We start from the raw sequence: 25,465 nt of genomic DNA on the forward strand, positions 1-25,465 counted from the left end.
TCTGAAAGCCTGGTGGTTGCCTTCCATTACTCCACACACCCTGGCCACATCTTCTCCCTTTCTCCCCATCCCCACACACAGATCTGGTGCTTCTAGTTCTAAAAGCAATAATTATTTATTAGCAAAGAAACACAGAAAAGCTTAAAGAAATAGGAATAACTCAAAATACTACCATACAGAAATAGCTATCACTCAGTGGACAAGGAACAAGTGCCAACTCCCCTTCACACACATGCCAGCATTTCATGATCTCATCTTAGCTGAATGTAACCTCCTTTTTCACTCAATCACCCCTCCTGGACATGTTTTCATGTCGATAAACGCAGACAGATCTTGCAAGGCCCCTCTTCTTGTTTCCCCATGTTTTTATGCCTCATTCGGATTGCTGCAGCCACCCTCGCCCAGCCGGTTCCCTTCCCAGAGACATCAGTAATGAAACAAAAGAGTCGCAGCTTCAGGCTGGGCACTGTGGTGGCCACCCGCTGGAGAAGTTGCTCAGCTCTTCCCTGCCACGACCTTGCTGCTGGGAGATCACGTTGAAAAAGATATGACAACAGAAATTTCTTTTGGCCCCATGGCCAGTTTGTCTCAGTCTTTCTTTACAGAATTCTTGTTTTTTCTCTAATTATGTAGCACCCAGAGCTTCAGAGCCAAGCCATGCTTCAATTTGTCAGGGGGAGTTTGGGATCATTGGCACGAAAGACATTATAGAAAGGAATGAATGTGGCTTCCGACCCATGGACCCTTGTGGAAGGAGACCTGTGACTTCTCTGGCAGGAGGAAGGGTACCTGAGCCTGGCTGTCTCAGCATTCCCACTGGAAAGTTCATTCTGCTGGGGGCCACACCCCTCTCCAGTGGTTTGTCCTAGAACAAAAATCAGCATTTCAAAAAATATGCTTCTCCTCTGATTTCTGGTTTTTTATTATTATTATTTTTTATTTTTACAGACTGCATTTTGATTCATTGTACACAAACGGGGTACATCTTTTCGTTTCTATGGTTGTGCACGATGTAGATTCATGTAATCATACCTGACATCTGTCTCACTTATTCAGCCATAAAGGAGAACATTATGGCATTTGCAGATAAATGGATGGAGTTGGAGAATATCATGCTAAGTGAAATAAGACAATCCCAAAAAAACAAAGGCTGAATGTTTTCCCTGATAAGTGGATGATGATACATAATGGGGTTAGGGGAGGGCTGGGAGGTGAGAGAAGAATGGAGGAACTTTAGATTGCGTGGAGGGAAATGGGGGGGTATGAAAAAGGGTGGAATGAGACAGACATCATTACCCTTTGTACATGTATGATTACATGAATGGTAAGAATCTACATCATGCACATAGATACAATCAATAATGTGAAAAGAGAGCCTACAGAATGGGTGAAAATCTTTTCCACACGCACTTCAGATACAGCACTAATCTCAAAAATGTATAAAGAACTTACAAAACTTTACACCAAAAATACAAAGAACCCAATCAATAAATGGGCCAAGGAACTGGACAGACACTTTACAGAAGAAGATGTATAGGTGATTAATAAATAGATGAAAAAATGTTCAACATGTATAGTAATTAGAGAAATGCCAATTAAAACAACTCTAAGATTTCATCTTACTCCAATTAGAATAGTTATTATCAAGAACACAAACAATAATAGATGTTGGTGTGTATGTGGGGAAAAAGGCACACACTTCCATTGCTGGTGGAGTTGCAAATTGGTGCAGCCACTCTGGAAAGCAGTGTGTAGAATCCTTAGAAAACTTGGAATGGACCCACCTTTTGATTTCTGTTTTTTTCCTCTAGTTGGAGGGAATAAATATAGAACAAGGTTTCTCAACCTCAGCATAAATAATATTTGAACTGGATAATTTTTGTTATGGAGGGACTGTCAAGCACATTGTACAGTATTTAGAAATATCCCTCATCTCTACCCACTAGGTGCTGAGAGTGGTCCCCTCAGTTGTGGTGGCCAAAAATATCTCCAGACATCGCCAATTGTCCCTGGGAGAAGCATTGCCCCCTGATTGACAGCTGCTAGTACCAAGGTTACAGCCAAACCAACCTGAACTTAAGGTCCAGCACTGACCCTCACTTAGCTCTGTGACTTTAGGAATGCTATCTGAACATTTTTAGTCTTCAATTTTCTCATCTTTACAATGCAGACAATAATGGAATTTACAAGGATTTGGTGAGAAGATTAGATATCATGAAGGAAGTACATTGGTTAACAAAAGTTCAGTGAATTATCCAATTTTGTTTTCACAGTTGTTTTAGTCAGTCTTTGAGTTGTTGTGACCAAAATATGATGAGAACAGCTTAGAGGAGGAAAACAATTCAGGGCTCACCATTTCAGAGATCTCAATCCATAGACAGCCACCTCCATTGCTTTGGGCCCAAGATGAGGCAACAAATCATGGGTGAAGGGCCCAGTAGAAGAAAGCTGCTTGGCTCTTGGTAGGGTCAGGTAACAGAGAGAGAGAGAGAAGGAGGAGGCAGGAAGGGGCTGCAAGGAAGAGTAACCCTTCTAGAGCCCACCCTCAGTGACCCACCACCTCCAGTCACCCCCGCCTACCTACAGTTACCACCCTGTAATTAAATTCATTCGAACTAGGATAGACTAATTAGGTTATAGTTCTCAAGATCCAATCATGTCACCTATGAATATTCCTAAATTACAAAGAGATTTTGGGGGACAACTTATATCCAAACGGTAACATTCTGTCCCAGGGAAACCAGAGTTTTGAGATGGATGAAATGAGATGCCCTGCTTCTGCTGGCAGAGGGGGTTTGTACAAGCTGAAGGCCTCACCAATTTCCTTCTGGGTTCCTGTCACTCAGATATGAAGAAAAAAATCTATGACAAATAATGAAAGGGAAGAGTGAACAGAGTAGGATTTATTTAAGTGAGAAGAGACAGAACTCCTGTGAGGTGGGAAGGGACATGATGGTATTACAGGGTTGGTGCCTTCCAGGACACTGAGGCAGTGTGAGGACCTCACTACCCCTTTGAACCTCAATTCTTGGAATCAAGTCAGAAAGACTTCAGACACGTTACTTAGAGTAATAGGCATGAGTTCATTGAAGGGACAGGAGAAGGGAAGAGGGAGAAAAAAATCTCCAGGGAGAGGGTGGGTTCTCTAAGAGAGGAGAAGGACAATGTGCCTCTCCTGTACTCCAGTTTTATTGGGAATCCTAGACAAGTTTACAGAGTCTCACCTAGGTCCACCTCTTGACTTTTTTTTTTTTTGCCAGGGGTACCAGGGATTGAACTAAGGGGCACTCAATCACTGAACCACATCCCCAGTCCTATGTTTTGTATTTTATTTAGAGATAGGGTCTCGCTGAGTTGCTTAGCACCTTGCTTTTGCTGAGGCTGGCTTTGAACTTGTGATCCTCCTGTCTTGGTCTCCAAAGCTGTTGGGATTACTGGCATGCACCACCATGCCCAGCCACCTCTTGACTGTTGACTGATAGCAGGATGACAACAGAACTTCAAGTCCTTACTGCCATGACGACTCAAGGCCTCCTTTGCCCATGCTGACCAGTTCTAATTGGATTCTTAACCATACATCCTTACAGGTATTATGGTTAGAAGTAATTATCCTTATCTCCCTGAGTTCCAGGAATTAGTCTGTGAAAAGAGTCACAGAGTTCTCCCCTTTCAGGGTAACTGGGTTCCTCTTATTCATATTATTTTGGGCCTGCATTTCTCCTGTAGATAACAGGTAGTTTGCTGAAGAATGTGACATATCCTGTCCACTTAAGCCAGGTAGGGTTGTAGGTAAATTGCTTCTTGGAAAGAATGCATGTGATGAACAGCACAGTGGGCCCATTTACAGATTAATCTGTAAATTCCCTTAATCTTATGTTCCCACTACTTGCTTCTATCTGCCCCCAGCCCATCGCTGGTTTCCAAAAGCTTATTTCCATCTCACGATGCAAAATACGTAATTCATTTCCGAGAGTCCCAGTCTTAACAGTTCCAGCATTGTCCAAATGTTCGAGTCAAAGTCTTTTCTGAGTCTCAAGGCAAACACTAGGTTGTGAGCCCCTGTAAAATGCAAAAGCAATGTACAGATATATATTATAACATACTGTAGCACAGAGTAAACATTCCCACTCCAATAGGGAAGAACAGGAGTAATGAAAGAAGGGATGGGACCAAAATGAGACTGAAACCCAAATGGGTGAACAGATTTCCTAATTCTGTGTATAGTGACTGCAAGACATCATTTCCAAAGGGCTTGGACAGTCTTGCCCATTTGTCCTTGTCAGTTCTTATGGGCTCTCTTTTAGCCTGACTCTCTGTAGTCAGCAGGTTTTCTCAGCAGACAGTCTATAATACTGGCATCTCTTAATTCCTGGGGCCTCCATTCTAGCTTCAGTTTCACCATCAAAGCTTCATGCATCACCCTCTTAAGGATGACCCACAAGGACTTCAATCCTGCTACACTTTGCTTAGTCTCTCAGACCTTCCTTTAATATTTTGGTGGAAGCCTCCAAGATCATCAAACTTCAGCATTCTGCATTCCTGCAGAACTGGTACCACCTGGATGATGCCAAGTTCTGCTGCTAGCTCCTGTAATACCTGGGTCCCTCAGCATGGTGAACCAACTTCCTATTCACCCTGTGCAAGTAGGAGATCCCTATGATCTCTTCCCAAAGTAATTGTCTCTTCTGTACCCTGGAGCCTGCAATAGGTGCGGTCTTGCAAATTCCTGCGATGCCCTGGTGGCATCTTTCCTATTGTCTCTGTGTAAAGTACTTAGCATCTCTTTAGGAGATATAATCTCTTCAACAAACACAACTTCCTTGGCCCCAGCTTTACATAAAATTTTCTGAAAAAAACTCCAAGTTTTTAAAGTCCTTTAGCTCTACTTTCTCTTCCCCATTCTCACAACAAACCTTGCTAAAAGTTGCCAGCAATATCCATGCCACTGACTGAATTCTGTGCTGCCTTTAAATGTCCTCCATCAGATTAATTAATCCATCACTTTTAAATTCAGCCTCACTCAAAGTCTCAGAACGTGGGCAATATATAGTCAAGTTCCTTGCCGGAATATAACATGAGTAATCTCTAGTCCAATTCCTAAGAAAATCCTCAATTCCCTCTAAAACCTCATGAGTACAGTTCACATTCCTATCAGCATTCTGGTCTTCTAAGCTCCCACCGGAAACATCTATTACGCTCTGCTTTCAAGCTTCTAAAGCTTTTCCAGCTTGCATCTCTAGATTTTAAAAAATTCCTCCTTCCCACCAACTGCAAACGCTTCTGAAACACATGATTCAGTTAGAGCAACGACCCCACTTTTTGGTGTCAATTTCTGTTTTAGGCAGCTGTCATGTTGCTGTGGTCAAAATACCTAACAAGAACAATGTAAAGAAGGAAAAGTTTATTTGGGGCTCATAGTTTCAGAGGTCTCAGTCCATAGCCATAGTCCATTGATCTGAGGCTAGGGTGACACAGCACATCATAGGTGAAGGGTCCTGCAGAGGAAAACTGCTCATCTCATGCAGAGTTCAGGGAACAGAGAAGATCAGAAGGAAAAGGAGCCACAGGGAAGATATATTCTTCCAGGGCATGCCTCCAGTGACCCACCTCCTTCATCCATGCCCCATCTGCCTACGGTTACCATCCAGTCAGCCACTCAAACTAGGATGGATTGGTTAGGTTACAGCCTCATACCAGTCTAATAATTTTACCTCTGAGTATTCCTGCATTAACAGGAGCTTTTGGGGGACACCTCATATCCAAACCATAACCACAATAATTCTTTGAGGTTGCTAGTATCAATATCCCCATTTTTTTTGCAAGACAAGATTGAGACTTAGGGACATTGGATGACTTTCTTAATTAGGAAGTGACTCCTGCTGTTAATTCCTTGAGTAAGGGAACTTCCTGGTCATACCTGGAATAGGTTACTAGTAGACTGAGATACAAATTCCCTCAAACACAGGCATAGTGGGCAGAGCCTGGGGAACCCAAGCCCCTGGGACTCATCTCAGGCTACCCATTGTATAACATAGAAATTATCATTTTCTCTATGCCAAGTTATGCATGACAGCCCTTTGTAATCCCAAGTCATTATACAAATGAAAGCTGTTAATATGACACAGCTATGCTCTGATGAGGCTGTGTAAACCCAAGGGAGAGATTTATTTACTTTACAGGAGCTGGGCCTTATTGATCTTTCACTGATTATGATTTTATGACTCCAACATCTTATGAATGAAGATGCTAAAATCTAGTGCTGACAGCAAAGCAAGAATGAAGAGCTGCTGAGAGTAACTGGAGTTGGAGAGTTGGGAAGGGTATAAGACTCCAGAATAAACAAAGAATCAGATCAGATCGCATTGCAAGATGATGTCCCAACCAGAGACTTCTTCATCTCTGAAGACAGTCCTCTCCTCTGCAGAATCCCCGAACTTCCAGAATCAAGATTTAATTGTGAATAAATCAAGAGGTAAATAGAGAAGTGATAAGCAAATGTAGCAAAATGTTAATGATAGCATCTAGGTGGGTGTTCACTGTAAAATTATTTCCCTACCCTGCGTGTTTGACATTTTCCATAATAAAAATATTAATCTCTGGAAGACTAGACCACAGGGTCTAGGGCTTTTTCTAATTAACAGAAGGTATCTTCTGATTTATATAGTGATTTTTTGGTTTAGCACAAGACTAGATGATTGATTTGTAATTTAAAAGAACAAATTTGCTTTCCTACAGCAATCATGCTAGAGGAAAACTGAATGATAAAATGTTTATAAGCTTTTGTGATCAATCTATGTTTTACAGTTAGAGGTTACTTTTCTGTGAGATTAAACAGGAAGGGTGAATTGAATAACTCCAGGAGAATTTTTTTAGAACCTTGAATGTCATAAAAAGCTACTGCTTGATACTTCTCAATAACATATGGTTTTAAAATTCTGTACTTCTTTCAGTGGATCATCTTTTTTAAAAGTTTTTAAATTTGTTCTAATCTGTTGTACATGATAGTAGAATACATTTATACATTTTGATAGATCATACATAAATGGAGTGTAATTTCTCATTTTTCTGCTTATACATATTGTAGGATCACATCAGTCATGCAGTCATACATGTACATGAGGTAATAATGTCTGTTTCACTCAACTATCCTTCCTACCCTCACACCCCTTCCCCTCACTTCAATCACCTCTATTTAATATAAAGTAAACTATTCTTTACTGTCCCACTCCTCTTATTGTGAATTAGCATCCTTATATCAGAGAAAACATTCTGCCTTTGGTTTTTTGGGTTTGGCTTATTTCCATTAGTATGATATTCTCTAACTCCATCCATTTACCAGCAAATGCCATAATTTCATTCTTCTTTAAAGCTGAGTAATATTCCATTGTGTATATACACCACATTTTCTTTATCCATTCATCTGTTGAAGGGCATCTAGGTTGGTTCCATATTTTAGCTATGGTGAATCACCTTTTATCTTTCTGTCATTTACTACGTGGGCAGCATTGGTGCACGATTAAAATTAAAAAGTGTGAATGGAACAAAAGCAAGGTCTCCTTTCCACCGAAGTCAACCACTTCTCCCTCTGAGGAGAAACCACCTTGTTAGGTTCTCATCCGTTTTTTCAAAGGTGTTTTATGAATACATGAGAAAAGAGGTTATCTTACAGTTAAATATATCCTTTTGCCCACTTGTCTGGACTCTTGGGTTTTTGTGCTTCTGAGGACCCAGCAATGTAAATGTTTTCCTTCAACCTTTCCTTATCTCACTGAGGAGGGTAACGGCTAGCCCAGCACTCTGATTGTCAAAAAACTTGAGTCAACAAGATTACTTCCTCTCAACCCTTCCTATTAAATATTGTGTGCTTTATGGTCTATATTTTCACTTAATGTAATCAAGACCAAAATGCAATTTTTAAACTTATAATTTGTCTTTCCACACACTGATATCAGATACAACAACATGATGCTTTGATCTAAAAGTCAGCAAAGAAAGGAATCAAGTCTCCATTTGTGCTGGTCCTTAAGACAGAAGGGACACTGAAGGTAGGTTGATTTTACAGTCTAATTCTTAGAGGGGAATCTTACCTACTATTTTTTAAGGATTTGGCCTAGAAATATCCAAGCATACCCTATAATACTATTTTTTTTTTTTTTTTTTTTTTTTTGCCGTGCTGGGGATCGAACCCAGGGACTTGTGCTTGCAAGGCAAGCACCCTACCAATTGAGCTATCTCCCCAGCCCTATAATACTATTTTTGTTCTGAATTTATTATGGCATTTTATTTAAACATTTGTTATGAGGAAGTAATATAAACCTTGTTTTATAGGGGAGCAATCTGAGATAAGACGGAAGTGGCAAGTTAAATTTTTCAAAGATGGCCACAGCTATGTCTCCCATCCCCATGCTGTTTTACAATGTAACCTTGTCATGCACCCCTATCAAGAGGTAGAGCCTCTCACTTTGAATCTGAGGTGACCAAATGAGACACTCGTAACTATCAGAATATAGCAGAAATAACTCTATGTGATTTCTGAGGCTGAGTCAGAAAATATTCCAGACCTTCCACCAGCCTTTCTTGGATCTCTCCTGGAGGAAGCTAGCTGCCTGGCCAAGAGTCTGGCCCCCTGGGGACCTCACTGCTGGAGAGGATGCGTGTGACTGTCACCGATGAGCCTAGTCTTCCAGCCATCCCCATGAAGGCACCAGACTTGTTTAGGGACAGCCTTAGATTCTCCAGACAAGTCCACCTGCAGCTGAGAACCACACTCAACAGAAAAATCACTGGCCAACTCCTTCTGAAATTCTTTGCCCATAGAATCCTTGTTTAATCCTCTGAGTTTTCAGATAGTTTGTTCCACGGCAATAGTAACAGAAACGAGGAGCTTTGAGGAAAATGACAATTTAACAAAATAATTAATATAGTGTCTTCTAGCTAGTGTCTTAAGCACTGTACATGATTCTGGGGATTACATCAGAGAGTAAGAAGAGATTCCAGTTCTCAAGGAGCTTATAGACCATTCTTTATATGTCAACTTGCAAAGAAACACAAGTACAATGCAGTGTTGGAAGTGCTGTGCTAGAAATATGGATGAAGTAATGTTGGAGGCATAATGTAGAAATGGAAATGACCAAATCTCTCCTGCTTCTAGAGGGTTTGCTACCTATTCTTTCCCCTACTCCTCAGCTTCAGAGAAGGTAATGTTGACGGGAAATAAGAATAACAGAATATCCTTGTTTCCTTCCTAACCTCAGGTAAAAGCTCTAAATAGCATAGAAGTTGTTTTTCTTTGATTAATGCCATATCAGATTAAGGAGATTCCCTCCTATCTGTTAATATATATTTAATCTTGATGGACATTGAATTTTGTCAAATACTCATTCTGTATTTATGGACATAGTATGATTTTTCTCCTTTATTCTGCTGATGTAATAAATTATACTGATTGGTTTTCCATATTAAACCACCTTTGCAATCCTGGAATAAATTTTATTTGGTAATAATATATTACCCTTTGAATATATTGCTGGATATTTTTTTCCTTTGACAGTGCTGAGGATTGATCCCAAGGTCTCATGCATGCCAAGTAAGTGCTCTACCACTAGCTGTTACCGTTGGATTTGATTTGCTAGTAATTTCAGATTTTTTAATATTATGTTCATGAGAGAGATAGGCCTATCTTATTTTCCTATTTTTATATAATATCCTTGTAATTTTTCATCTCAAAGCTATCTTGGCATTATAAAACAAGTTGAAAAGAATTTCCTCTTTTTTTTTTGTTATATAGGTGAATTTCTGCAAAATGGTGTAATTTCTTCTTTAGATGATTAAGAAAATCACCAGCGAAGCCACCTGAGCCTGAAGATTTCCTTGTGGAAGGTTTCCAATTAAAACATTTTTAGGAAAAAGATCATTCAGATTTTTAATTTCCTCTATTTTCAGTTTACGAGGTTGATATTTTCAAAGACTAATCATTTTATTTAAAACTTAAAATTCACTGGCATCAGTTCACCTGTAATAATCCTATTATTATCTCTGTGGTGTCTGGTGGACATATAATGATCCCCTTTTCATTTCAGATTTGCTAATTTATTCTTTTCATTCTTGAGTATATTGCTAAAAGTTTCAGAGAACATTTTTTTTATTTTTCTGCTTTGCATTTTTTATTTGCTTACTCTTATGATTATTGTCATCTACTTTCTTTAGGTTTATTTTGTTATTCTTTTTCATAAAATTGACATTAGAACATTTAAGACTATAGTAATCTCTCCATTATAGCTATTGTCAACAAATTTTGATGTATCACATTTTCATAATTCAAAATATTTTCTGATATAAATTGAAACATTAACTCAGGGATTATTTAGAGATATTTTCCTAATTTCTCAACATGTTGATAATTTCTGTTTAAAATGTTTTCTAATTTAATTATGCTGTGATCTGAAGACATTACATTAAGTAATGTTAATTCAAATTCATTACATTCAGTAATTAATCCAAATTCTTTGAAATTCATTGACATTTGTTTTATGTACCTGCATACTGCCAATTTTGGTAACTACTTCATGTGTATTTCAAAATAATGTGCATATTATCCTCGTCACAGTGTTTTTTATATGTCGGTTGGTAAAGTTGGTTTACTGGGTTGTTCAGATTTTCTAGGTCCTTATTAATTTTTTTTTCTTGTGATACTGGGGATTGATCCCAGTAGTGCCTACCTCTGAGCTACATTTCCAGCCTTTTAAATTTTTTATTTTGAGATAGGGTCACACTAAATTGACCAGGTTGGCCTTGGACTTGTGATCCTCCTGCTTCAGCCTTGACTGGGATTACAGATGTGTGCCACAATGCCCTATTATGTCCTTATTAATTTTTGTTTTTTATCTGCCTGCTCTAATCAGTTTTGAGAGTGGTATTTTACAGCCACATCTTCCCATTCTATGATTACAGATTTGCATATTTGTCCTTTTAGATCTGTCAATTTTTGCTTTATAAGTTTAGAAACTATGCTAATAGTGTCTGGAAATTTAGAATCATTACATCTTCTTGAAAGACTAACTTTATTCTTACTTATGAAATGTCCTTTTCTATGGTAAGGTTACTTTTTTTTCTGATATTAGGATGGTTAAAGCAGATTTATATCACTTTGTATCTATATGGCTTTTATTTTATTTCTTAGTATAGTGTGTGCTATGGTTTCAATGTTGAAATTCCCTCAAAGGCCCATACCTTAAAGGCTTGGTCGCAGGATGGTGGTATTGGGAGGTGCTGTGGATCTTTTACAGGTAGGGCCTATTGAGAGGTTCTTAGATCAGTGGGGACAGAGTCCCAAAGGGGATTGCGGGACCCTGGTCTGTCCTCTCTCTTGGCTTCCTCGACTGGGATGTTGAGTACTTGCTCCGACATGTGCTCCCGCCATTACCATCTGTTGTCTTCACCAGAAGCCCCAAAGAAATGGAACTGCCCCATCTTGTGCTTGAACCTTTGAAACTATGGGCTGAATAAACTTCTTTTCTTCATAAGTGCGCTTTCTCAGGTATTTCATTATATTATTGCAAAGCTGAATGATACAGTTGCCACCCTACACATTGTACTATTAAACATGCTCTTAATAGCACCTAATCTACCCTTCTCTCATGCCAGTCAGCATCTTGGGGTAGATCTCTTTTTCAAGACCCTGTCTCAAAATGAAAAACAAATATATGGTTTGGGGATGTGGCTCAGTGGTGAAGCACCTCTGTGTTCAATGTCTAGTAACAACAACAACAAAAAACAAATAAAACTCTTATTACCAGTAATGTTCTTGGACAACTGCTCTGAAGTACAGTACGCCTAACCCATATAGTTGTGCCCTAACAAATGCATAGTAGTAGTAATTTTGTGAAAATAGATGAGAGCACCTATTCAAATCACAATAAAATTTCAACTTCGAATTCATACAAAGTCTATTCCCTTTATATAGTAGCTATTGCCCCAGATTATGGTTTTGAAATCACAGAAGTGAGAATGTCTGATTTCATTGGAGATGCTACATTTTTCTGTCTTATCATCTTTTCTTTCTTTCTCCTTTCTTCTTTCTTCCTTTCCTTTTTATTTACCCTCATTTCCATTTTATTTCCCATTTTTTTTAATCCTTTTTTTTTTTTTTCCCTTTTTGTATCTTGAATTAAGGTATGTCTTTTGAAAGCAGCAGATGGTTGGGTTTTCCCATGGGCAATATTGAGGTTAAATTAAAGTAGTATTTGTCTATTTAATATTAACACTGACATATTTGGGTTTATATTACCATCTTACTCCAACATAGATGAGTACTTTTACCACTTCCCAAACAACACTAGAATGTTAGTAGAGTTTTATTTAGTTCACTTCAGGGTTTTTTTGTTTGTTTGAATTTTATTTGTTTTGTTTTGCAATTTGGTCATGTGTTTCAAATATAATTATACTTAAAGCTTCCTAAAGCAACTATTGTTTTAAAACAGGAAACATTTGTTCATATGTACATATTTACCTTTTAAGTTATTTTTATTTCTCTTTTCATTTCCATGTTTACATAAAGGATTATTTTCTTCTGTCTGATAAATTTTTGTTGTTGTTGTTAAACAAAGCTTTATTTAATGCATGGCCAATTTTTAAGAATTATTTATTTATTTTTTAATCTTTTTACAGATTGCATTTTGATTCATTGTATACAAAAGGGGTACATCATTTCATTTCTATGGTTGTGCACAATGTAGATTAAAACCATTCATGTAAATCATACATGTACATATGGTAATGATGTCTGTCTCATTCCACCATTTTTCATACTCCCCTCCCTCTCATTTCCTTCTATATAATTTAAATTTCCTCCATTCTTCTCTCACTTCCCATCCCGCCACTCCCACTATATATCATCCACTTATCAGGGATTGTTTTTTTGGACTTGGCTTATTTCACTTAGCATGATATTCTCCAATTCCATCCATTTATTTGCAAATGCCATAATATTATTCTTCTTTATGACTGAATAATATTCCATTTTTATATATACCACAGTTTCTTTATCCATTCATCTGTTGAAGGGCATCTAGGTTGGTTCCACAATCTAGCTATTGTGAATTGAGTCACTATAAACCATTAATTTTTGATAAAGTGTGTCTCCTGGTAATGAATATCTGTTTTTTTTTGTTTTATGAAAAATATTTTTTGCCACCATTCTTACCTTTTGTTGAGATATAATATACATAAAATAAATTATATAACTTCAAATTATGCAACTTAATGAAATTTACTCTCAGGCTTCTGTACCCAACCCAGATAAAAATATAGATCCCATTTTCACTTTTATAGGTATTTTTCACTGGGTATAAAATTCTGGGTTGGTAGCTACTCCTCTTCCTTCTAGGACACCAACCTACTTTGTATTGTCTCTGTTGAGATATAAGCTGTTGGGTTTAATATTGCTCTTTGAGAATGTGTTTTTTTCTCATTGACTCGTTTTAGGTTTCCTTAGTGCCTAGGTGTAGTTTTATTTGAATTTATTCTTTGTTAAAAATTTACTCTTCCTAGATTTTGTAGAGTTTCTTGAATTTGTGACTTTAAATCTTGTTAATTTTAGAAAATTCTCAGTTGTTATCTGTTTAAGTGTTCTTAATTTCTTCTCCAAGGATTCTAATTTCATGTATGGTAAAACTTTTACCATTTGTCATATGTCTCCAAAGATCTTTTTGTTTCTTCTACCCCCTTGTTCTCCATACTTCAGCCTGAATATTCTATTGACCTATATGTAACCTTCTGTCCTTCTGCCTAATCTATAGATAAACCCGTTATTAGTTTTAATTTTTTGTTTATTGTATTCTTCTGAATTAGAAAAAACCATTTGACTTTTTAAAAATGGAATCCACTTCTTTCATTCCTTTCTCTTTTAGAAGTTTCTTTCTTCTTCCTTTCTTTTCTTTCTTTCTTTCTTTCTTTTTTTTTTTTTCATGCTGGAGATTGAACCTGGGGCTTTGTGCATGCCAAATGCACACTCTACTACTGAGCTAGGCCTTCAGCCCCTGGAACTCATTTCTTAAATGAAATTGTCTATTCTGTGAACAATTTATTGGAACATACTTATTAATATCTTAACACCTGTGCCTGATACCTCTAGCATCTGTATTTGTCAATGGTTGTTTCTATTGTCTGTTTCCCCCTCTCTCTTCTATTTCTTGGTATGCCTATTGATTTTGACATTGAATGCTTAACTTTCTAAGAAAAACCGTGATGCTGTAGATGATATTATTTTTCTGTGGAGAAGATTCACCCTTTTCTCTGGCAAGCAGTTAAACTTGAGATAGACTGTCTCAATCCAATTATGAATTGAGCTTTCTTGAGTTTGGGGAACCTCCTTTATAAGACTCTGTTGCAGAATTTGTATGTACCTTTGGTTCATCCACGGGTCCATAGAAGGGTCTGAACTGAGATGCCAAGGTGTTTGCCCGGGTACATCCCCCATGGAAGATCATAAAACTCAATTCCTTCTCTTCAGCATCACAAAATTGTCCAAAGTTATTCTTGGATTTCCAGATATATTCTCTTCACATTGGATCTAGCTTAAGTAACAAGAAGTTCACTGAGGCAAAACTGGAGCAGAGTATTGGTCTCTGTTCTTTGTATCTCCTTTCTCTTTGGATTTGGGTTTCTTAAGTCATGGCAGCCTCAGAAGTCAGAACCAATGTTTACCTCTCAGGAGATTGCTGAAAGCACTGTTGTATTTTTCTCTTATCAGTTGTCTCCCACTCATCATCTCAACCTCTCATCTCACTCTTTAATATTCAGCAAATGTTCTAGGGAAAAAGTGCAGATCCAGTTGTCAGATTCCAATCAGTTCCTTCCCTCTAGGGTCTTGATCCTTCACATCCTGGCTGTCTCTGAATCGTTTATGCTTCATGCAATTTTTTTTAATATAGCTTTTTCAGGTATCTGGTTGTGCTTCTGCAATTTACTCCATCATAGTCACAGTTATTTTACTTTTAAATACAGAAAGTTCCTACAAATAGAGCTCATGTATTCCCTCATAAAGTTATATATTAGTTCTGTTTTACAATAGATGTTGGTGGGGGAGCTCTGGATATCCAGAATATCAGGTTACCAGAATTAATATAACCAAAGAGGTTCAAATAACTAGGCCCCATAAATGGAACTAAAATGGAAAGTCTTGATGCCATAGTTCCAAAATGGTTGTAATGGTTTTAGGGCAAATCTTTTTAAAAATCCATAAAGGCTACAAGTTTAACCATGAAAATTAAGATTCTCACTTAACAGAGCAATAAAAGAGAAATAAAAATTAGCTCAATGCCTCAAGCCTGTGTGCTTGAAAATATTGATAAAATAGATTTTAAAAAAACGTCGTAAAGGGGATTCTGATAGTGAAAAAAATATAATGCTTGAGTTCTGCAAAAAAAAAAAAAAAAAAAAAAAAAAAAAAAAGGAACTGATAAAGACCAGGAAGATCATAATTTCTTTGAGTAGAAGAATGACCTACTTTGATCTTTCAATGAATAATTATATAGAAAGGTGGTCATATGACTCTGCTCAGGAAATCATGCAACCAAATTTTTTTCTGTCTAATTTTTTGATAAAAGAAAAGAAATGGTAAGAAAATCAGGTTTAACAAATTTCAGATTAGTATTTAAGTAACTTAGAATATAAGTTTGACTAACTTAAAATAATGTGCTTATAATTATATAGATTAGGCATCAGCAAACTATCATCTTAGGACTGAATTCAACCTACCACCTGTTTTTATAAATTATTTGATTGAAACGTAGCCACACCTATTATGTTATGGATTGTCTATATATGTTTTTGTGTTACAACAGCAGAGTTGGCACTCATGAGAGAGATCATATGTCCTGCGAATTCCAAGGTATTCACTCTCTGTTTTGTCAGCCCAAGGGGTAGCTATTTCTTTTGGGTGATCACGAACAGTTATAGTGCTCTGCTGTGTGAAGTCTTTATGACTTGGATCTTTCTATTTTGTCACTTGACCTTCCATAGAATGTTGTTCTTGTCTTCCTGTCCAGGCTTATCATGAGGTCTGCTTCGTAGCCACTGAGAAGGGGTCATGTGAGTTATAGTCGACCCACATCTATAACATGATGTCTTCTACTCCACCATATAAGGGCTACACTATGTTTGTCATATCTTATTTACTAAGGTAGAAAAGCAACATACTTTAGAAATATGTCCATTTTTAAAACTTTATACCCAAGGGAAAATTTTATCTCTTATACCTCTTCTTACAGGTTTGATGAATTAAGAAAGCACTGCATATAACAGCTGTATAAAGAAGTAGGAAAAATCAGAGAGAGTTGGAGTAAAGTTGAGTCAGAGGGAGAATGGATTGAATCTCAACTCTGTCCCCAGCTAACTTGAACAAATTCTTTAACTCTTCTGAGCTTCCGTTTCTTCATGTCTAAAAGTAGCTTGTGGAACAGGTCATTTCGAAGAATAATTTAGATGTAAATGCTATGGATAGGTGCTCCACAGATGTTGGCTTTTTTTTCTTTCCATGGGTTTCCACTTGTGTCAAAAGGCACTTGTTTTTTGGAAATGTTAAGCAGAATGGAACTTCACTGGTTCCCTACCATAGAAATGTACCAGGCCCCACACACACTGTTTATATCTGATAACAACTCTGTGTAGCTAAGTCTCCTTTCTGTGTAAATAATTTGTGAAGAGTCTACTTAGAAAGCACATCTTTCTGCAGACACTGACATTCAGAAAGATTATGGCCATTTTTAGGTAGCAGAATTGAAGAACATCTTTGTATACTCTGCTTCTGAAGCCTGTAATTGATGCCTTAAACTACAGTATATAATTTAGCTTGACAGGCTTCTTTTGTGTTAATAAGAAGTTATTCAATAATTCATTTCCTATTCCTCTCACTGTAAATCATGATAAAGAAATGCGGTTTTAATGAGGCTGTAATATGCTTTTCCAAGGGAATTCTGTAGTGCTGTAACAATTAATGTACCATGCTTTTAAGGCACAATTGCCTCAAGAATGTGTGCTGCTTGATCCGAAAGGAGATGACACTTTCAGGACCAGGGGTGGCAAGTTCCCCAAACACTGTCTACATAGAATATGGAGATTAAATTGATGAACACTTAGAACAAATACAAGTCTGACATACTGACATGAGAGAGGAAACAATGATTTCCCTTCCCCGAAAACTACTATTCATGAAGGAAGAAATAAAGAAAAATATTGATGCTTTCAGCACTAATTGCTTTAAATGCAGTAACTAACACATTCCAGGTGCTTAATGCTATTCCTCTGCTCTTTGGTTTCCTTTGTTCATTTTAATGCAACTAATTTTGTTTTGATGTTAATTATCCTTTAACATCTTGTTTAATCATGCAAGATGTCCATATGTTTTTTGAAAGGAAGAAGAGAATTCTAAGCAGAAAGCCAAACAAACTAATGCATGACTTGCTTTTCCTGAAAATACGTGGGTGCTATTCCATACACTACCACTTAGACTTATCCTCCTGTGAGTTAGGTATATTTCCAACACACACATTATAAAATTTAGCAGCAGGAAGGATAAATGACCACCAGCATCAGTTCAATTCAATAAACATTCAGGAACCTATACAGTTATTTCAAAACAATACATCACATTATGAGGATATAATCATGAATAAATGTTTCTAAGATATCTTACTGTAATACAGAAGACAAAGGCGTATACAAATGGTATTGATATATTGTGTCCTATGACAGCTGTTCTTATACAGATATTATGTATTCAGGAAATACAATAACTTTCATTTGAATTATATTTTCATAGTTTGCAAAGGAATTTTATGTACATTATTCTTCATTTGGATCCCTCAAAAATTCCAATAAGTGTATAAAGTGTATTATCCTAACTTTACAGGTGAGGCATTTATGGTTCAGAGTTGTTGACTAACCCAAGCCTGAATGACAAATAAGAGGAATCACGTTCCAAGTCCTTTGCCTGATTAGCAGTATTATTTGGCTTTTCATATATTATACAAAAGGGCAGGGCATTAGTGAGTTCTCTTTGAACAATGTTGTTAAAGACTGAATATTTGTATCACTACCCTAGTCATACATAGCGTGTTGAATCCTTAATTTTAAATGTGATGGCATTTGTAAGTGGGACCTTTTAAGAAATGAGTAAGGCTAGACGAGGTCATGAAGATGGAGCCCTGTGACCGGATTAGTCCTCTTATAAAAGAAGAAGAGACTAGAGGTTCTCTATCATGGTGGTGCTTGCTGTAGTTTGCAACCATTTCTGATCTTGAACCCCAATACAGTGGCCCCTGAAGTTCCCCATGTGCTACCCATAGTTTTTCATTTTTGACCAAGTCGTCTTCTCTGCCTGGAATATACTTTCTTCCCTTTTTAATTAACAACCTCCTGTTATCCTTAAGACCCAGTTATTCTATTTCCCACTGGGAGCTTTCCAAACTCTGAGAATCTGTTAGATTTTCATCTTCCATGTTCCCATACTATTTTAATTGCATTTTCCTCATTTTTATTATCATTATGATTTTGAGTCTCTCCTTTATTGAATTGTGAGTCCAATGAAGACAGGAACTAGGTCATATTTTTCCTCTGGTAACTGTCACATAGAAGGTGCTGAGTGCTGTACCAGTGACCGGATTCATTAGAAATATAATTGCCCCTGAAGTGAGGCCCAGGACAATACACAGTAGATCATTGTAGGCTCCTTTCCTTGTATTTTAAGGATTTCAATAGGAGGGTGAGTAGAGAAGCCAATCTCTGGTCTGCATCAGCCTGTTCACTGTGCTCCTCAGTTGAGACTACAGGATATAGTAAAATCTTCCTCTAAGGAGTAGGCAACTAAGTAGACACAGTCTGAAATGTTGAAATGGTAAATTTTACTCATATTTTACAAGAGAATAATAATATTATAAAAAAAGTTTAGCTCACAGCTGCTTTATTCCTGGAAGCAGATAAATTGAGGTAGATGGAGCTCAGAGACGGTCCAGGTCAGTCCTGGGGCATGATCATCATACACACCCACAAAACTGAATTTCACTACAAATGGGAAAATGCAAAAAAGGGTAAGACGGAATCCTCTCTCTACACACCTCTACTTCAGCATTCTTCCAGAGAGGCCCCAATCTACCTTTTTCCGTTTCATTGAGGATAAGGTGTGTGCTATCATTACCTGGAACCCTGATCCCATTAGGGGATGGGGAGTCAATTGTCCCACCTGGGTCATCACCAGGTAATTCACAAAGAACTTCTGGGGGAATTGGGGGGACTATCTTCTTTGCCTTCCCAAACTTACCATGACCAAAACTAAACTCAATTCCTTCCAACCCCAAACGTGTTTCTCCCACAGTCACTCCTATCTTTGTAACAACAACTCTATTTTTTTAGTTGTTCAGGTCAAAAGTTTTGGGGTCATCCTTGACTTCCCTACTTTTCCCACAACTGACATCCAAACCTTTAGTCAAACCTGTAACCCCCACATTAAAATCATCTTATCACTCTCCTCACCTGTGCTGCTACTTCCCTGGGCTACACCATACCCCGCTTCCCTGAGAGTTTTCACTCCAGTCTCCTGACTTACCTCACAGCTTCCACTTTGCAGTCTACCCACCACCTGGCAGCAGGAGGGATCCTTTAAATCCTGTCAGATCATGTCCTGCCTCCACTCAAAACATCAAGAGATTTTTAAGTCACTTGAAATTTAGTTAAAACCAAAGACTTTACAGAGGTTTTTCATGCCCTGGTGCCACCTCCCTGGCTCTGCATCCCCCATACAGCCCTTCTATTTGTTCTGGAAACATCAGGTAGGTTCCCACCCTGGGACTTGGTAGCACATGCTCTTCTCTGAGCAAAGAAGGCTCTTCCCTTCCCTGGCTTGGCCCATTCCCTCCCTTCATTTAGGTTTCTGCCCAAGTGTCTCTGGTAAGAGGCTTCCCTGTGCATTCGACTGAATCCCAGCTCTCTCCCAGCATTCCCTACCATGCTGTTGTATAGCTAAAATTAGCCAATAATCAAAGTATGATTTCACAAGTCACAAGTTCTATTGCCAAAAAAAGAGTTTTTTTTTTTTTTTTTTCCTTTTGTTCTCAATGCTTAAAGAGGGGGAGAATAACAAGAACAATCTCGTAGGGGAAGCACTTGATAGATGAGTGAGTGAGCTCTGATTTTGTTAGAATCTGATTATTGCAGTCTGGTTGTTCAGGATGGAAGAAGGGGTCTCTGTGGAAAGGAAAGTCTAGCTGAAGTCTGAGGTATATTTTTATATGACAGGTTCCCTGGAGAGGTGACTTGAATAACACCAGAGAGCTATAATGGCACTTAAGATCCTGACATGCTGGTGTTGGTGGTCGAGGCTTCGACACTCCGGGGGGGGGGGGGTACAGGGTGTGGCGCCACTGCAGTTGAACCACATCTCAGAAAAGATGACAGAGTGTAGCTGCCACCGCCTGAGTTCCCTCTGTCTGTCAAGCTCTTAGGATTACATGTACAGTATTTTGAAGTCCTGGGGTGGAGGTTAGTAACTCACAAGTGGGGTCTGGTAAGGTGAGGTAATATTTTACAGAAAGAGGGAGAATACTTGAAATTCTCATCACATGTTATACACATAGCAAGCTTTGTACGTGTTTAGAATCATTTCAAAGATACATAACAGGGTTGGGGATGCAGGTCAATGGTAGAGCGTGTGCTTAGCGTACATCAGGCACTGGGCTCAAACCCTAGCACCAAAAATTGAAAAACTTCATAGCACATGTTTACCAGTTGTATTAGTCAGGGATCTCTAGAGGAACAGAATCAACAGGAAGTATGATTATAAAAAGGCGATTTTTTAGATTGACTTACACGACCAGAAGCTGGATAGTCCACAATGGCCATCTGCAGGCTGGAGAGCTGGAAGAACCAGCAGCTGAGCACTCCAAGAGGCGAAGCCCCAGTACAAAAAAGATCTACCCTAGTCCGAGACCAAGGCTTCCAGAAACTACCTGGAGAATCACTGGCAGAGTCCGCTTTGGAAGAGTGAAGAAGCGAGAGTCCAGTATCCTCAGCTGATTGAAGCAGCAATCAAGAACCCGTTCAAGAAGAGTTGAGCTTGCATCTGCATCTGCTTCCTTGTTCTTCCAACTTTTATTTTATCCAAGCCACCATACTATTGGGCGGTGCTGCCCAGACTTAGGGAGGGGCTCCAGTTCACTATCCCACATTTCAATCATTCCTAGACACGCCCTCATGGACACACCCAGAAGCCTCTTAATCATTGACATCTCTTAATCCAATCAAGTTGACCATTCAAATTAACCATTACACCAGTTGTATTTTTTATTTACAATACCTGACTTGATATATATGCAATATGTTACATACACAATATGTTATTATCTCTATTACCTCTAAAACAAAATGACTGTTTGTATAAACAAAGATTTTATGCTTTACACTGAAGTATCTCCAGAATTTAGAATGGCACCTGGCACATGGTAGGCACTCAGTGAGGACGTGTGGAGTGAATACATGAATGAGCACTGTACTTAACCAACAGGAAAATGAAAATATTAGTACTTAGTGATGGTGAAGATATGGAGAAATAGCATCATACTCCTTTGGAGGATACTTTTTTATTAAGAGGGCTCTTTGACACTTGGAAACATCATCAAAGTAAAAAATTAACAGCAACTCAACTTCTTGTTTCTCTGTAACACTACTGGTTCACAAAGACATATGGCCAATTATAGTTAGAGAAACATTTTTAAAAAAAATAAGATAAATCAAAACAACTTTAATGCTCATCATTAGGGAATTAGTTAAATAGATTTTGGTGCCTTGGAATAGAGCCTTAAAAGCAAATGAAACAAATGGCTAAGTTATTGCTGCCTGGGATATGTTGATGAAGAAAAAAGAAAAGTAGGTTATAGAATTGTAGAACTGGAAGGGTCCTTCTTGCTTTTTCAAAGAAAATATTATAAAGAAAGAATTACATGCACATGCTTGTACACTTTCGGGGGTACCTGGTTGGACATCATTGGACTGCAGTGGCGATTATTTCTGATGGGGTGTGGGAAGGGGACTGCACTTACTGATTTAAGCACTTCTGGGCTGTTTGAGTTTTTATACTATAAACTATTTAAGTTTTATCTTTAAAAGTCATATTTTTTTCAGTAAGCCTAAAAACTAATAGATATGAGGACTTGGTTTGAATATTGGCTTTTACCACTTGCTAGCTATGTGACCATTAGTAATTTACTCTCTAAAGATCAAATCCATTGCTTGACAAGGAGGCAGGCAGTATCAGATGCCCACTTGGCTGAATAGTGGGGAACTGTCTTGGACACTGAACCACAATAAAAAGCAGCAGATAACCAAATAGATGGGATCCTGGAGAGGAGCCTTGCATAATGCTGCTTCAGGTCACTTAATATTGATGCTAATAGACTCCATAAAGCCTTTTCCCCTTTACATCCAGGATGTAAGCCAGACCTCTTTAAGATCACAGTGGTTTATTTCATCCATCCCGGCTTCCCAATCAATGCTTTTACTTGAGAGATATTTATGTTTAGGATGCTGAAAAGCTTTTCCCACAGTCAGGTCCCTAGAGCATTCTGATCCCACTTTCTAGAGTTAAGTGCTGGGACCTTGGACCCTTGATGTGAGAGACAATAAATAATCACAACTGCAGCATTTGGCAAATAAGAAACTCGATGCAAAGCTGTGGAGAGAAGGTCCATGCATGCAGAGTGGAGGCAGCCAAGAAGTGTGACGCTTCTAGCTTTTGATCCCAGCAACTAGAAGTGAAAACAGCAACTATAATTTTGTACCCTTTGGGGCATTTTGTGTATCAGTTGTCATTTGTTATTAGGCTACCTCTCCTTTTCTCCCTGTTTTCCCCTTATTCACCAACCTTACTGTGCTAACACCCTCTTTTACTTACCTGCAAAATACTGTGGTTAACTGAACTCTTCCTCTCAAGGCCTTCACTCGGGTTCAATTTCCATCTAATCCAGGAGATTCAACTTCCCACAGCACTGGTTTCAACATGTCCATTTCTGCTAAATGTTTCCTCACAGAGGCAGAATTAGGTCTAACTCTGTTAATTTGGTACTCAAAGCTGCTTCTTGTAATCTGATTTTCTCATTTCGCCACAAGAGAAAGAGCAGATTACATGGTATTAAGAGACCTGGGTTCCAGTTTAAACCATGATCAGCTTGTTTGGATTTCTTAACCTCTTTTAGTTTCAATTTTCTCCTTTGTAAAATGGGATTAGTAATAATGCCTGTCTCTCAAAGTTATTGTGAGGATCAAATGAATCAGTGCTGTGAAAGCATTCTAAGTAGTAGGCACCGTAAAATACAATAGTAACACTAACATTTATTGAGACTTGTGTGGATGCAAACCTATAGCAACCCAGGGGGCTACTACTTTTTCCATTTTACAATAAGATAACTGAGATACACCTGGACTAACTAGTGCATCTTATGTATAGAGCCAAATAGTGGCAGAACTGAGAACCCAATGAAGGCCCAGAGCCTGTGTCGGACCAACTTGTAGCACGACAGTTGGGCATGATTACGGCCTGAACCTAACCAAAAGGAAGCAGTTTCGGTTTCCATACCCATTCTCTGGTTTCAGTATTTCAAAACTTGACCTCTCCTTCCTTCTTTTCCACAGAGTCAAGTTCTTCACAGATCAGTTCAGCTCCGCCCCTCTCCAAAAGTGTCACTTGACCACAGTTACTACTAAAACCAACCTTTGTCTCTCGTCAGGAGCTCTTACCTCACCCTTGAGTGTGCCTACTGTGTGTCGAGCTTCCTGTGGGCTATAGGCCAGGTGAGTCTGATTCCTCTCTTTCTCCAGCGTCCATCATGGAGCTCAGTGAGATTTCCTGGATAAATGAGTACTACCCAATCTAGTATTCTTCCAATTTACTTATTTAAAAAAATTACTTGGAGATCCAAGATGGCGGACTAGAGGGAGGCTGCGTTCCTTGTCCCTCCATAACTCCGGTTTCAAGCAGAGGATATCTGTTTCTTGGTGAGGCGATTTTTGCTGCTTATCAATCCCCTGCTGTTTACGCCATTTGTCTGCTGTGATCACCTGCAGTCTGCCAGGATATCGACACCTTTTTTGAATGCAGATTGCTGACTGTCAGGAGCCTATCATTGGCCATTTGACTTCCTCTTGCCTGTCCATTGCTTGCCTGCCTTACACCTATCCATCACCCAACGCACGAGGTTCACCTCCCGATCGTCTGATGACAGTCAGCAAACTGATCACTGACTGCCAGTGGAGCACCAGCTGCCTGCTGTTGCCTGGAAGTTCACTGTGACAGTACCTGCAGGTTTAATTACACGTGGCTGCCGCCATTTTGAGAAAATAGCCAGACCCTGTAGGACCCATGGCCGGACTGACTGAGCCCTGTCTCCAGGATCCCTCAGCCCAACCGATCACTCCCTGCCTCTGGGGCCTTCACATCGGCTGACTGAGCCCTGCCGCCAGGACCCCCAGACCAACCGACTGCACCCTATCACCAGGACCCAAGACCGACTGCTTGCACCCGGCCTCCAGGATCCCACAACCACACCGAACACACCCGACCTCCAGGACCCCTGCCTGACCAACCGCATCTTGCATCCAGGACCTCCAGCTGACCACGGCCACACACTGAGCTGCAGCTCCCCATTTGCCAACACATTTTGAAGACAGAACGGCTATCTTGGATAATCCTGGAAGCCATTGCAACGATATTTAGGTGGGGCAAATCCCATCCTGACGCCGGCTGGAGGCTTGAAGCTCATTGTTAGGTACCTCTCATGCATCAGGCTATGAACTCTGGGAGGTTTCATTACTATATGACTGTTATACTGTAGATTTTCTTTTTTCTCCTTATTGAAAAAATTTAAGTTTTTATTTCTTTACTTTTCTTGCTCTCTTTTCCTTTTGTTTACCTGTTCCCTCAGAGTCTCTTTCTCCCTTTTTTGCATGCTATCATCCAATTTCTTTTGATTACACTCTCACCCTTTCTATTATCCAGAACTTCTGTATATTCTTTTCTTATCCCATTAACAGTCACATTCTACATCTCTCTGCATCCTCTTTGTCCTCCATTAGAAACTGCAGACCTTATTGCAAATCTGTTTGTTTTACTGAAGATAATATTTGAACCCATTCTGTTTATTATGACAATTTTGTTATTGTCCTCATAGGGGCTATTTGGTCTAGGATTGCATAGTATCTTAATTGGGCACTGCTAATATTGATCTCCCCTTAAAGAAAGGGTTTTGGAAACCTATAGGGCCACTATAAGCCTATGGGGGAAATCTGCAATACCCCAGATCTGCACTGCTAGAGGGGAAGATACATGAACAACATGAAAAAACAAGGGAAGAAAATGATCCAAACAAATCTAGATTCTATATTAATAGATTCCAATGACAGTATGATAGAAGAAATGTCAGAA

At 38.7% G+C, this 25,465-nt stretch overlaps 1 protein-coding gene across 1 annotated transcript in view; it reads right to left on the reverse strand.

The window, feature by feature from the left end:
• Positions 1-828: 828 nt before the first annotated feature.
• Ube2u (ubiquitin conjugating enzyme E2 U) overlaps positions 829-25,465 on the reverse strand; it is a 104,843-nt gene continuing 80,206 nt past the window's right edge. Inside the window, exon 10 of the transcript XR_007105867.1 lies at positions 829-865. The gene's annotated coding sequence lies outside the window, so the exon portion shown is untranslated. The remainder of the gene's footprint in view (positions 866-25,465) is intronic.

Source organism: Sciurus carolinensis, chromosome 1, assembly GCF_902686445.1.
Source record: "Sciurus carolinensis chromosome 1, mSciCar1.2, whole genome shotgun sequence".
NCBI classification, from domain to species: Eukaryota; Metazoa; Chordata; class Mammalia; order Rodentia; family Sciuridae; genus Sciurus; species Sciurus carolinensis.